The sequence below is a fragment of the Oryctolagus cuniculus genome, chromosome 17, assembly GCF_964237555.1.
Source record: "Oryctolagus cuniculus chromosome 17, mOryCun1.1, whole genome shotgun sequence".
In the NCBI taxonomy this organism is placed as follows: Eukaryota; Metazoa; Chordata; class Mammalia; order Lagomorpha; family Leporidae; genus Oryctolagus; species Oryctolagus cuniculus.
In genome coordinates, this window is record NC_091448.1 from 63470996 (window position 1) to 63487062 (window position 16067).

Below are 16067 nucleotides of genomic sequence, written 5' to 3' on the forward strand. Positions count from 1 at the left end.
ATGGCTAATACAAATTCAAGAGCATAGTATCTACCTTGTAAATACTTACTGAATTCAAAGTCCAGTTAGCATTTTCACATGTAACAACATGTGAATCTCTATGGATTTAAAATATGATAAAGTGAAACAACATAATGAAGAGTGCATCAGATTTTCACGCAACATGGATAGTTTCTACAGAGGTCTCCAGAATATCTAGATCTACAATGTTTACTTTTTCTATAAAGGTTGTCTTTTTGCAATACTGACTTCTGTAAGAAATCATCAGACCAGATCATTAATAATATATGCAATGCAAATTATGCTGAACACACTGTCTTTCTTCCTTTGATGGCTTGGTATAAACATGAAATGTCTTAGGGGCATCATGAATATTATGATCATGCCCCCAGGAGATTAAAAGACTGAGTTTCAACTTGCTTATGACACCCCCTAAAAAGAAATTTCTTAATATAAATCCCTGATGTCAGCTTGCTTGCCTATGACTTGCTAGCAAAGAACTGGAATAGAAAATGGGCAACTGCTTAACTTCCTGGATAGTTTAAAATGGCTACCTTTTTGAATATTTAATTATTGTAACAAAAGCTGAAGCATCCTTTTACCTAGCTTTGTCTTCTTTGTTGAAATCTTCTTCACTATTTTTTCAATGTCATTTGATGTCTGAGTATTCAATACATTCTCTATTATTAATGTCCTTCCAGGAGAATATGTCACCTCAACCCCCTTGGTCTGATTCAACACTCTATTATACTCCACAATGTAAAAGAAAATTTCACTATCAAGGTATTTTTCTGTCTTTTTTCCATCCATGCCTCAAATTTTCTACATTAAGCTATTTCCTATAAGTCTTTTTCTATGTTCCACATTTAACAGAATCTTAGCCTTTAAATTAAAATATCAAATATGCCATTATATTTTAAAATGAAAATCTTGTGTTATAGCTCTACGATTCATCTTCTTTAAAATAGCTACTCTGGAATAACATTTTATATTCTGGTTCACACCAGAGTTGATAGGTAAAATAGAACTATCTGTACTAGCAAGTAAAAAAGTAGGCAGGTAAGATCTAAAACACTAAACATAAAAATTTTGTGAACTTAAGAGGAGCCCAAGTATTTGGAATGTTGAGGAATCTGAGGTCAAAATAGGATTTTAAAAAAATCTCCCCATTCAGCCCAAATCTCAAGTGTTATATTTGTAATGCTTTTGAAGATAGTCTATAATTCTCTGTTCACCAAGAATTTTACTTTGCAATAGCCTGAAGTATTAACACAATTATTCTGCCTTCATTTTGCTAAAAATCAACAAAAAGTTAAATTTAACAAATATTGCAAAACAATTCGCTTCATCAGCACAGTAAAATGGTTCAAAGTATTTAGAATGTGGCTTTGTACCGTAAGGGTCAACTACTTTTAAACCAGATTCAAGAGAACGGTGTGGTTAGCCTAGAGGTCAGAAGCCAGTTAAGATACTGCATTCCAAGTCAGAGTAACTGGGTTCTGTGACCAGCTCCAGCTTCTGACTCAAGCTTTCTGCTAATGTAGACCCTAGGAGGCAGTAGTGATGGCTCAAGTGACTGATTCCTGCAACCCACATGGAAGATCTAGATGATATTTCTGGATCCCAGCTTCACACCATAGTGGTCATTTAAGGCGTGAGACATCATGTGGGAGCTTGTTCTTTTTTTTTTTTTTTAAGCTAGATTCAATTATTCTGATAATACTATTATATTGATTGAAGTAATATTTCTCTTCCCCCACAAACTTGTCTACCCTTCAATGAACACTGTGGCAATGGGGTACCTAGTAAAGATCCATCTCAAACAGTCACTTTAAAAAACAGCAAAAGGGCAAACTTTTAGCCTGGCAGTTAAGATGTCCAGGTACTGTATCAGAGCACCTGGGTTCAATATGTTGCTCTAGCTTCTGATTCCAATTCCTTCTAATGTGGACCCTGCAAAGTAACATTATGGCTCAAGTAATTGAGTTCCTATCACTCATGTGGGAGACCTGGTTGGAGTTCCTGACTTCTGGCTTCAGTCCCAGTCCAATTATTCCTATCCTATTTTAACTTCCTGTGTCTTAAACATTAATTTGCATTCCAAAATGCTGTTTTGGTAAGCGGACTTTTGATCAACAGAAACAAAGTAATAGATAATGGTTAATTTTCAACACTAGCCTAGAAGCAGTAGCTAACTTGCTACAAAGCTAAACAAAAGACCTAAATGATCTTGTGTAACTCCTCTCTCTAAGTAGTTGGTCTATTTTTCAGATTTAGGACCTAATGATTTCACAACTGCCCCCCTACCCTACAATCCTCTAGCTCTTACCTCCTTCCCAGCTCTATTTTCTACTCCTTTCATTAGGTTACAATGGCATAGCAGCAAACAAGTAGATGGGGAAAGTAGAAATGTTCTGAGGACATGAGGTCAACTCTGTATTTAGCAATACATGAAAATTCAGTGACACTATTAGGAGCTCTGAGGCCTTTAGGGAAATGATTAATTCATATGAGTTTTTCTCTCATGAATGGAATTGGTGACTTTACAAAATAAATTGAAGGGAGTATGTTTATCCTTTCTGCCACATGAAGACACAACAAGATGGTACCATTTACGAAGCAGAGAGCCAGCCTTCACCAGACACTGACTGAATCTGCTGGTACCTTGATCCTGGCCTTTCTAGCATCTAGACATGTGAGAAATAAATTTCCGCTATGTAGAAAATACCTAGAATGTGGTTTTTTTTTTTTTTTTTTTTGCTATAGCAGCCTAAATTAAGGACTATCCTGTTCACTTAGCTGACTTTCCAAAAATAACTCATGAGTTCCATCTTTCCAGGGAAACTGTCCATAGCAAACTCAACACCTATGACCAATAAATTCATAAATTCCTGTTCCACCACATGGACTGCAAGCTAACCTACAAATCGGTAGGGGTTTGTTTCCAACATTTTAAATGTATTACTGTAATGATGTGATTGGGTTAAGTATAAGTAAGCCAATGATATAAATACGAAAAATTTTTGATGAAAGATAATTAAAGTGCTTTTAAAAAACTAAACAAAAGAGGAATAAAATCTCATTTATTAAAATTCTTAGGCACTTGGGTATTCTCTCAGCTTTGAAGAGAAAAAAAAATTTATAAGAGGCCTAAGTTTTTAAAATCTTGCAAAGATGTGGGGGGGGGGGGTGGCATCATGGCACAACAGCTTAAGTCACCATTTGCAATGCCAACATTCCATATCAGAGTGCCGGTTTGAGTCTGAGATCTGGATGGAGTTTCTGGCTCTTGGCTTTGGCCTAGACTAGCCTCAGCTATTGGAGCCATTTGGAAAGTGAACCAGAGGAAGAAAGCTATCTCTTCCTCTGCCTTTCAAATAAATTAAACTTTTAAAGGCTTATTGGGTGCCATTTAACAGTGATTTTATTCTGTACCTGTGGTTCTTAACCATTTTTGAGTTATGAACTCCTAGGGAAATTTAATGAATGGTACAGCCCACCTCTTTACTTAAAAATACAAATGAACATACAACATGTAGTTCTGGTGACTTCTGTACTTTTACCCCATATCCCCCACAAAGTTCATCAACCTGTGGCTCTGTGGATCCCAGGCTTCAAAACATTTCATCATCACCCGTCAGCCTTGTATTAGTGCAGCAGAAACAAACTGCATAAGGTCTAATCTCAACATTGCTAAGATCTCATTAACGATAGCTCAGACCAGCTAATACCATCCACTGACCTCTCAGTGAGTTTATTAAACTTAAATAATAAAGGATACTGAGTTTCATTTAAGTTATTGCCCAGGACCCGCCCATATGATTGACTGGTTAGGAATTCTTTATAGTTCTTTGTAATACCAGGCTACAACCCACAAACAAAATGACTAATCACCTAATGCACGCTCTAATTCTCAGGATACGATAAAAAGAAAATCAGGCTGGAATCAGAAAAAGTTTTTGACTTAGAATGGTAGCTATTTTGTGGCTGGTGCCAAGGCTTAGTGAGTAAAGCTGCCGCCTGCAGGGCCTGCATCCCATATGGACGCCAGTTCGGGTCCCAGCTGCTTTACTTCCGATCCAGCTCTCTACTGTGGCCTGGGAAATCAGTGAAAGATGGCCCAAGTCCTTGGCTTCTGCACCCGTGTGGGAGACCCAGAAGAAGCTCCAGGCTCCTGGCTTTGGATCAGCACAGCTCTGGCCACTGTGGCCATTTGGGGAGTGAACAATCGGATGGAGGATCGATCGATCAATCTCTCTCTCTGCCGCTCTGTAACTCTGCCTTTCAAATAAATAAATAAATCTTTTTTAAAAAAGAAAATTTTATTAAAAAAAAATGGTTTAGTTATTTCTTCTCTCAGATGCAGTGAGTGTCATCCACGAAGTAATCTATCCTAATAAGGTTTTCCTTCCCACACAGTAAGAACTACACAAAATCACGGGTAGATAAGACATGTCAAATCATTTGTTCAAACATATAGTCTCTCTTTCTGAATTCCTCCACTGTAAAACCCTGGTTTTTGAGTCATGAATGGCAAATCCAACTTGTCATTATTAAGCATTTTCACTTCTAGATCAGTTTCCCCAGCTGCTTCAACCAAAAACCTAGGAGTCATTCTAAACTCCTCCCTCTCTTTTATTCCCTGCAAGCAAGTAATCATCAAGTTATTCCAGTTAGCTTCCTAATTATTTCTCAAGGCTGTTCCTTCCTTTCAATTTAGGTCCTCACATGTCAACTGGTTTCCTGGCTGTGTTTGGTTTCTGACAATCTCTATCTCCTAACAATCTTTCCAAAATAACTGGTTGCTTCACTCATCAACTTAAAAGCCTTATGACAGCTTAAAAATTTCTCAGCTTAAAAATCTCTCAATGTACCTACTCAAGAAGGCAGGAGACACAGTATGCTAGAATTCCCCCTGTGTGCTGACCTTACATATTTCACCAGTTTCATCTCACAGGTGCTTCACTCCTCTTTCTATTCTTACCTTCTGTTCTCTCAGCACACCATACTGTTTCCTGCCTGTGCACCCTCTGCTTAAAAGAACCTTCTTTACTACAACTCCAATCCCATTCCATGGTTTGTTTATGGAACTTTGCCCACTCAGCTCTAAAGGAAATATTAAGATGTCAAAAGATGTTTATGACAGCATTACCTTTCATAGTTGAAAAACTGAAAACACTTTATCACCATTGAGCCCAACAGAGGCTCAGGTATATTTGAGATCTGGCTCACCCATTACCCACCACCATGACTGAGAAAGGCATTGCCTAGAGGTGTAAGGAATGGCAACCTTGCTTTACAGGGGGATGATGATGGCTTCGCACATTAAATTCATAAAGCTGCCAAAGCTTTAGACAAGTGTCAAGCCCATCTTCATGTGCCTGCATCCAACTGTGATGAGCCTGTGCATGCCCAGTTGGTAGGGGCCCTTTTCACCAAAGATGTCATGGAAGAGTATTTCAAACGTAAGAAGTGAATAAACAAAAAACTGAACACAAAAACCACAAACAAGCCGGCGCCGCGGCTCACTAGGCTAATCCTCCGCCTAGCGGCGCCGGCACACTGGGTTCTAGTCCCGGTTGGGGCGCCGGATTCTGTCCCGGTTGCCCCTCTTCCAGGCCAGCTCTCTGCTGTGGCCCGGGAGTGCAGTGGAGGATGGCCCAGGTGCTTGGGCCCTGCACCCCATGGGAGACCAGGAAAAGCACCTGGCTCCTGGCTCCTGCCATTGGATCAGTGCGGTGCGCCAGCCGCAGCGCGCCGGCCACGGCGGCCATTGGAGGGTGAACCAACGGCAAAGGAAGTCCTTTCTCTCTGTCTCTCTCTCTCACTGTCCACTCTGCCTGTCAAAAAATTAAAAAAAAAAAAAAACACAAATAAAAAAGCTGAGAACAATCTGAATCCTCCTAACATGGAAATATTTTAGTAAGTTATAAGGGATTTTTATGATGAAGTATCATGTAACCACCAAAAATGTTTTAAATTTAATGACATGAAATGCTAAATAAAGCCATAAAATTGGGCATATAGAATGATTCTTACTATGTAACAAATATTGTACAGATACATAAAAGAACTAATTTGCAGAAAATACAGCAAAACATGAAGCATACTCATCTATGGGTAACAGAATTAAGTGCAATTTTTCACTGTTTTCCACTGACATTTTAAACAGTGAACATGTATATGGGTATTTCAAAACATTTGTTGAAAAATGGAATTAAAAGATGTGTTCATTTTGGTGCACAGAGGTTTTATAATCCATGCAAAATTTTTATGATATGCATTTTCCCATGAACTTTTTGAAGATCCTTTAAATATGTATTTCAGATTTTTTGCACCAAAATAACTATCTTTAAAATTAAATTTTCCATGAACTTTCTAAAATATCACCATATTACTCTAAAAATTAAAAAACTTTGAAAATATCTTAAAACTATGAAAACTTTCCTAGAACCTTCTCAATCACACAAACTTAATCATTTGCCCCCTGATTAAAATAAAATAAGCTTTCTCTGTAAGACATATCACAGTCTGTTTCAGACTTTATCATCTTATAGTTTAATACATGCTTGCCAAGGAGTTGTCTGAGGATGGGACATGGCTCATCTTTAATCCCTATTGCCTGACTCCTGGTAGAGGCCAGTTACCTATTCATAAAGTTAAGTTACTCTTACACTGCTGGTAACATGCAAATGATCAACAAATGCTTAATATTTCATAAATGTAAATAATTACTATACTATACTCAATAAATATTTGCCATGTCCTATAAAATCCTAGGTACTGTCACAACCTCTGTGGATACTTGCCCTTGTGGGGCAAGCAGAAGAATCCTTGCCCTTGGGAAGCCCATGTTCTATTGTGCAGAAACAAAAATAAACTGGCCCATGGCAGGGAGGGAAATGCTATAAAGACAATGAGGGATGAGGGGAGGCAGGGAAGATCTGAGGGAAGAGTACAACACCAAAGGCATACTGAAGATGACATATGACAAGATTGGAGGTAAGCAGTAGCTGTAGAATGAAACAACAGAAGGTAGAGTCAAAAACACCCAGGTTTCCATTCCTGCTCTGTGAGTTTACTAGTTAGGCAAATCAAGTATTCTCTGGATCTCAATTAGAATAATAACCCTTAACTCACAAGAACATGTAAGGATTAAATAAGGTAATTTTTTTTTTAATTTTTTTAAATTTTTTTTGACAGATAGACAGTGAGAAAGAGAGACAGAGAGAAAGGTCTTCCTTCCGTTGGTTCACCCCCCCAAATGGCCGCTACGGCTGGCGCAGCACAGATCCGAAGCCAGGAGCCAGGTGCTTCTTCCTGGTCTCCCATGCGGGTGCAGGGGCCCAAACACTTGGGCCATCCCATCCTCCATTGCCCTCCTGGGCCACAGCAGAGAGCTGGACTGGAAGAGGGGCAACCAGGACTAGAACCCGGCGCCCATATGGGATGCCAGTGCCACAGGCAGAGGATTAGCCAAGTAAGCCACGGTGCTGGCCCTAAATAAGGTAATTTGTGTGAAAAAGGTGAGGCAATACTTGGCATTCTGGTCCTCCTCTTTGTATTACCATCATCTATTTAGAGAAGGACATTAAAGTACAATACTAACCAAAAGCTATAGTACATGGATTATAATTTCCAGTCAAAGAAACTTAACTACGTGAATGCTATGTTTTTGATCAGAGAATTCTGTAATAGTTACACAGCTAACAAAACAGTACTTAGGCTATCCTTCTTTAACTGTTTTACTAACATTAGAATTCCACTATTGTTTACAACTATTTTAAGCAATTTGGCAGAGTTGAATAGTCTATTCATAAAATTAAAGGCAAACACAAGAACAGACTTGATAATTGATGCAAAAGTTATCTCTGCCTTGCTCCATAATCTATGAACTTTACTAGTCTTCTCTACTTTTAATCCTCCTCAGGTCTAGGTTCTATTTCTCTAGTCCAAAACAGAAAAGGAGAATTTCTACCTTGGATTGCAAAAGAGAGGTGCTTCTTGGTACATTTACCTCTTGCCTCCTTTAACTGCTACTTACCTGGAACCTAAAAACTAGGATTCTTGGAGTTTGAACAGGGAGGTAGATTGTCAGAAGATATTTCCTCTGAAATACTTTCATCCCCAATCAGTTCTCTGATCTTACTACATCTTTGTTTTTTAACAAAATTATTTATTTGCAGTTCAGACATAAAGAGCTCCCATCAGCTGATTCACTTCCCCAGATGCCTGCAACAGCTGAGGCTCAGGCAGGTCAAGGCAAAAAGCCTGGAACTCAATCCAGGTTTCCCACACAGTGGCAGGTACCCAATTACATGAGCCATCACTTGCTGCCTCCCAAGGTGGCACATTTAGGGTGAAGCTGGAATTGGCAGTGAAGCTACGATTTGAACCCAGGCACTGCTGTATGGAATGTGGGCATCTTAACTGCTGGACAAAACACCTGTCCCCTTAATATTTCAGACAGAAAATCTGTTGCCCTTTACATCTCTGCTTTCCAATCCCACCTGCCTAGAATGAGTGAACGAACGGCTGAATGGGACTACTATAACCTGCTCTTTATTAGCCTACTAGTCAGGAAATTCACTCCTGAATACTTCTTTTAAAAAATACATTTAGGGGCAAGCATTGTGGTATAGCAGATAAAGCTGCCACCTGCAATGCTGGTATCCCATATGGGGGCCAGTTCATGTTTAGGCTGCTCCACTTCTGATTCAGCTCCCTCTAATGGCCTCGGAAAAGCAGCAGCAGATGGCCCAAGTCTGGGCCCCTGTTACCCACAAGAGAGGCCTAGAGGAAGCTCCTGGCTCCTAGCTTTGGCCTGGCCCAACCAACCCCGACTGTTGCAGCCATCTATGGAGTAAACCAGCAGACAGAAGATCTCTCTCTCTCTCTCCCTCTGCTCTCAGTATAACTCTTTCAAATAAATAAATTAAAAAATTTTTTGAGACAAAAAGAGGCAAGAAATGTTCTCACCCGCTGGTTCACTCCCTAAGCACCTACAATGACCAAGGTAAGACTGGGGCCAAAAGCCAGGATCTGCAAACACAATCCAGTTCTTCCCAGTGGGTAGTAGGAACCCAATTACCTGAGCCACTCTTGCTGCCTCCCAGGGTCTGCATTGGCAAGAAGCTGGAGTTGAGAGCTAGAGCCAGGAATTGAACCCAAGTCCCAATTTAGGACTCAGACATTTTAACTACTAGGCTAAATGTCCATGCTCTCCTTAATATCCCTAAGTGTTATTGTCAGAGTTACCCTGACAATTCTGGTCATTCTGGTCAGTTGTATTGTGAATAACGACTTGAGAAGTCAGAAACAAACCAGGTTATCATGAAAGGGTAAATTAACTCTAAAAGAATGAGTTGGGGGGTGGGAACCTGACTCAGTAGCTAGGACATGGCTTGTAACGCCTGCACCCCATATTGGAGTGCTTGAGTTCAAGTCTCAGCTCTTCTTTCAATTCCAGCTTCCTGCTATTGCACACCCTGAGAGTCAGTAGATGATGGCTCAAGTAGTTGGGTCCCCACTACCTACACGGGAGACCCAAACTGAGTTCCAGGCTTGCAGGTTCCTGGCCCAGGTTAGGCAATTGTGGGCACTGGGGGAATAAACCGCAGATGAAATCTCTCTTTCTTCCCCATCCGGCTCTGCCTTTCAAATACATTTAAAAAAATTTTTTTTAAAGGATGAGTTTGTAGACAATGAAAAGGTACCAAAAATTTAACTGATAAGATGAGAGCTAGAGGTCTCATCTACTAGCTGCCATAAACCTTTGGTATCAGAGAAGAACCCTGCTTATTTCTTGGCCTATATACACAAAGTTACAACCCAGAAACTATGGGGTCTCCATAAAACATGATAGCACAGATAATATATTTTTACGAACTGAAGATATCAGTTATGACATTAAATACATTCACCTATATTACCATATTCTATGGTTGCCTGGAAGAGAAATATCAGAACAGAAAACCTGTCTTGAAAAATGTTAAATATACTATACTCTTGAATTAAAAGATAGAACTGGAACTTCGGTTTAAATTTCCATTTAATGAACACCCCTACTGTTAGGCATTTCTAGGTCTTCTGGACTTGGTAGCACTGATCCTTTAATTGGTTGCATTGAGTTACCAAAGAAAGTTACTTTTTCTCCTGTTCTATTTGATCTTGGCCTTGAAATGAATTTGAATGTTTGAGGAATGAAGCTATTTGGCTGTACAATAGCCTATGCATACATAATCAGTACACAATGTTTCCTCTCTTTGTGCATATAACTTCTGTGATCAAATGATATAAAGGCAGTTTGGTGCCCATTTCTGTATATCTCCTCTGCGGCCTACCAACAAAGATTTATGTCATAACATTTATTATTTCTGAGAATTATGTAATAGTGCTTCTGGGGAGAAAAGAGTAGGCTTTATTCCAACATGCTAAGTTATTGCAGTATTTTAATTCACTAGTACTTTTCTATTTTAAGTTTAGTCAAAATGTAAATATTAGAATAGTTTCACACTAAGAAATTTATATGCCCAGTGCCTGTAAAGAACACTAAAGGGTACCAAAGCTAAATGCAGCAGAACTGAAGTTTAGCAGATGGAAGGGCATCTGAGCCTACACAGAACGAGCTGTCCACAAGGTATAAGGGTCAGCCATACAAAATACCTTGTGAGGCTACTACTGCAAGCATGCAACCTTCCCAGGAGAGCCCCTCTGAAGTCGGGGCTCCATTATCTCAACTCTCAAGATCCAAATCTGGGGCTACATGTCTGACAACCACACTGGCCCCTTCAGAGAGCCAGTTATGGCCTCCAGGGAAGTGGTGTTAAGGACCTTCAAATAAGAGCCTTAGGATCTCCAGAACTACCAAAACCTACACTTGTAGCAGTTGGGAAATTTAAGAGGTTAAGCATTTCTCCTATCAGCAATTAAAATGTTCACAGAGCAAGGAAAACTCTTAAACCTGAATGAGCCATAAGCAGATACAGATCGCCACAAATCTACACCATTCCTGTGACACAAGTCTATACTCCTAAGCCCTCAGAGCAGCCTCTCTTTCTAGAATATGCAGTCAATAACACAAAGTGCCTTTCAGTGCTCTTCCACTCATGCTGGACACATCTTTCTAACCCCTCTCTACTTCCAGATGTCATCAGCGAGCATTTAAATCTGGACTACTGAATATCAACAGTATTTCCTCTATTAAACTCTCACTCTGATGTTTGGCAGTCATCCAAGAGCCATAACAGTATTCCTATAACAGTATCTAATTTTCAGAACACTCTGTACACACTGTTTCATAAAGCAATCCCAAAAGCCAGGCATTCATGCTGCACACTCACTGCCACCACCTCCCCTCCATTTTTGCAGACTAGGAAAAAGAATCCCTGGAGAAGGGATTTGACTCTGAATACCAATGACAGAGCTAAGGCTTTGACTAGTGTCTTCCTCATTCCAAGATTCATGGGTTGTTCATTACCGTATGTTCCCTTCCATCTAATTCTTTCCTCTGTAAAATCCACATGGCTTAATCAAATTTTTTATATCGCAGTTGTTTACTTTGTTAGGCCAAATCTTTTGATACGTGCTGATCAAAACAGTTGAAAAATCATCAGAGCACTGACAACCAGTTTCAACTGAATAATCATTATGATTTGTGCAGCCCTTGAAAGACAGTGAAATAGGCTAACTAATGGAGCTAACTAATGGAAAAAGGTATGCAAGGAGAATATTGTATCTTTCTCAGAGGATACTTAAAAATATTACATGTCCAAGATTGTATTTCTGCAACAACTGACTGCAAGGTTGTTAAGAGTTTATATAAAGCTAACCATTTTTCAACATGCAAATTTGAAGAATACAGTCTAAATTATTAAATTAATGTTTTCAGTAGCATAGAAAACCCAGTATTTCCTAACCAATTCCTCTTTTAAATAGAATATAGATAATGTGGCTTGGCTGGCATTCACATCAATCATGCCATAATAGGTTCTGAAACAGTTTGTGGGGTTGGGTGGGCCTTAAGTGGTTTTGCATTAGACCAGTAGTTAAGAAAGCAACTAGAGAGGAAACTTCAGTTTTAAATATAGGTCACACCATCCTTATTCAAAAACATTCAGGGCTGGCACTGTGGCAGAGTGGGTTAAAGCTCTGGTCTGCAGTGCCAGCATACCATATGAGCACCAGTTCTAGTCCTGGCTGCTTCTCATAGCTCTCTGCTATGGCCTGGGAGAGCAGCAGAAGATGTCCCAGATCCTTGGGCCCCTGCACCCAAGTGTGAAACCCGGAAGAAGCTCCTGGCTCCTGACTTCGGATCGACTCAGCTCTGGCCCGTTGTGGCCATCTGGGGAACGAAGCAGTGGACAGAGGACCTCTCTCTCTTTCTCTCTCTCTCTCCCTCCTCCCCTCCCTCTCTCTGTAACTCTTTCAAATAAATCTTTAAAAAAATGTATAAACTAGAAATTTTATATTACTTCCTGAAAATGCAGGTTTCTTTTAAAAAATAAAAGTTAGTTGAAAAACATTGGTGTTTCCTAAAATTTAAAGAGTAGGCATATTTATTTCTTAATATCATTTATATTCTCACAAATTAAGTAATTTCTTCTTCTGTTATTGATAATCCACTAGCAAAATTAACACTAAATTATATTTAACTAGACTTACATCAGAAAACATAAAATTTTCTATAACTGCTAACTTGGGATGGAAGAATAAGAGAGTGACAAAGCAAAGATGAAGACAAAGCAGAATCTGAATTTTTTCCAAAAAATGCAATATTCAAAATTAGATAGTTTAAATAAATCAATAGGGAAAATATTGTCAACTGTTCAATCTTATTGGTGGTGTATCCATGGTCACGATATTTTTCTTCCTCTATTTCTGCAAATACAAAATTCTTTTAAAGCACTATTGCCAGGATATCTCATAGATTCTTCTGCATCTATACTGCACTATTAACTGATGTCATAGAGGCACTAAAGCCAAGGGGGTAGGAGCCATCAGCTTTGGAGGCAAATTGCCTCAGTTCAAATCCCACCTTTGCCAGTTACTAGTTGTGTGTAAATGCACTGACCTTCGATTTCTTTGTTAGTATATGAGGATAGTAATAGTCCTCTACTTCAAAGGAGTTCCAGTGAAACACCACATTCAAAATGCCTAGCACAGGGCCTACCCCATAGTAAATGTTGGATTACCATGTCATTACAATGACCAGAGGCTGGGATCCTGAGGGTACTATCAGAGGGGGAAAATGAACAAATGGCATTACATTGAAGTTCGCGAATATTTAGGTTGCACTGCAGTACATGCACAATCCTGAGTGTACAGAAAAATACTAGTGACATTACATACAAGTTTGGGAATATCCAAGTTGCACTGCATGAAAAATCAGTAACCCATACTTAGATTAGATAATGCAGAGCCTTTGGTCACTATTAGAATAATAAGGGTAACCTAACAGTTACAGGACACTTTACTTCAGACCAGACACTATGCTACAGACTTCATATGAAGTTTCACATTTGAACTCATGTGGAGCAAAGAAGTTCGTGGACCTCAGTGGCCTTATTTATAGAAATGAAGTGGCTTTTAGATGTAAGTAATCCCAGAGGGAACAGCCACTCCAACCCAGGAGAGCAAATCAACTTTATTAGAATAAGGAAGCACATGTACTTTGGAAAACCACATTCAAATAGTTATTGCTTTTACAATATAAACCACATTAAGCAAAGTTCAAAAAACTTATTGTGTTGGTAGGCATTGGTAAAAGAAAATTAGGAAGTACTGGGGTAGATGCATGGATTTTTTAAAAAATATTTTAAAAAATATTAAGGCACATTAGGGTAGATCAGAGTTGATAAGTTGGTGTTCTATTAAATAAACTCTTCAACCTAAAGAAAAATATATTTTCAAAAATAAATGAAATTTTAAAAAGTCAACAACACTACTTGCTATTTTCTCATTTTTAGAAAAATTATTTAAATAAATGCACAAAGAAAAAAATCTATACACAAGATGCAAGATGTTCTGCTTTTGTTTTTTAAGTATACCTGATGTAGCTATCAACACAAATTGCAATGAAGTCTCATAATATTCCAAGCCAAATTAGTTCTCTGGTTCTAACAGTCCTGCAAAACTCTATCTTTCCATTTTAACAAAGAAAAAGAATTGAGACATAACGTGCATGTGTATGTAATTCTTCCAGAAGTTAAATAAATAATGCTCATTTTTTTCAATCAAATATCTTCTCATATAAATCTTTTGGCCATTTTTGCCTACTCAGTAGCACCACCAAGGATACAAAGAGATCAAATCCAATGTAGTCCATTTGGCTCTTATTAGCACCACTGGTCAATAGCTTGCTGAGAAATAACTGGCAATCACCCACACTAGTCAGTATAGGGCCTGGTGAAATTTTGTGAATTTTAATCTCTCCCAATCTCCATTTTGGGAGCCAGTTAATCAAAGGCTTGTGTATTCAGACTCAGCTCCTAGAAAAAGGTAATTAGGTCTGTCCACACTATCAGTTCCCAAGCTCCAAACCTCCTTATACGATTTTAGGTTATCCGTCTAAGTCTGGATGTGGGTAGGAACTGTCAGAATAAAAACAGGGATGTTAGAAAAAGAGGGCCTCTCCTAACTGCCCTACCCCTTCCAAAAGCAGGCACATAAATTCCAGAAAGCAGATTTCTTCTTTTCTCTATCAAACGAATCATCTTGCGATGTCTCCTTATTTTATCAAAATAAACTTGAGAAAATGGGAAGATATTTTCCTTAATATTAAATTTTCCCATATCTGAAGGGCCCTTGTGAAAATTTACCAAGATCCTCTCATTAAAAACTCTCAAACACACAACTTAAAGATTCCTTGGCTCCCTTGGACTATCCAGAATGATAATTCCTGTTCTAATCTAGAGTCAAGTTCTTCTCAATAACTCCAGGCCCTCCTTAATGGATGGCAGCCATCACAAACATCTGAAATGTAAAGAGCAACAAAATGAAGGTTCCAATTACACCTGACACTTTAAATTGCCTCTGTCAAATTGTCAGTTCCGCCATCTTCCTGCAACACTCAAAGGATTTCCATTGGGTTTTCCTGACCACCCAAATTGGGTCTTGTCTGGAGCCTTCCGCGTTCCTTCCTTTCTCTTTGTTTTTTAACTGAGCCTTAAAGCTTACAGCCACATCAATTTGTAAAAGAAGGATGAGTGTTTGCTGGAGAGCAAAAGCCGCCCCCCCACCCGGTGAATACATATCCTCACCACCACTTTCCAACCCAGGATGTCCAGAACACTGCCAGCTGCTGTGGCTGTGGACTGGATCAGAAAACAAGAACAGAAAGAAGGGCATTCTCCATTTAATCTTTTTGTCTGAAGCACTTCCTGGGTTTTTCACTGGCATTTAACACCAAGACACAAGACTCATTTTTCATTAAAGTTGCAAGACTTTCACTTTGCCTAGTTTCAAATGGTGTAATTGATCTGTATTGTCTTCTTAAATAATCCAACTGGTGAAGGACACTGCAGCTTTAAATATTTCAGTGCTAGCTAGCAAATAGACTCCATTGCAATATGGCTCTGAAGGTCGTGTCCTATTGTCTCTTTCCTCTGGAAAAAAAAAAAAAAAAAAGCCGAACAATTTCTAAATCCTTTTTCTAGGTAACATGGGAAGAGCTGCCCTAGGATTTCTATTCTTCCACCTCGATCATTTACAGCGCTCTGGGTGTTTATTGGAATCTCACACTTATAATTTTCCCGGCAGGAGCAATATGCCGATTGTTATTAATGATTCCAGCACCTTGGTGAGACATAAACACATGTGTTCACGTTAGTTTAATTGAGCATATGCAACTGTCTGAAATAGCACCACTCAAAGGCTGTTAACCTCTTTAACAGTGAGGCCAGGGCGGTTTGGGTGTGGACGGCTTTCAGGCGGCATCCCGAGCCTGGATTGCATAACCTGAAATGTGTAGCTACTTAAAATGATAGGAATCTAAGCCTACTCATCCTGGGACTATGTAGGCACTCTGCCATACACTTGCAGCTTTACTTGTCAAAGAAGGTCAAAAT

At 39.1% G+C, this 16067-nt stretch overlaps 1 protein-coding gene across 10 annotated transcripts in view; it reads right to left on the minus strand.

Annotated features, from left to right (window-relative positions):
- LOC138846282 (cytoplasmic polyadenylation element-binding protein 3-like) overlaps positions 1-16067 on the minus strand; it is a 135768-nt gene that overhangs the window by 68807 nt on the left and 50894 nt on the right. The gene's annotated exons all lie outside the window — the stretch shown is intronic.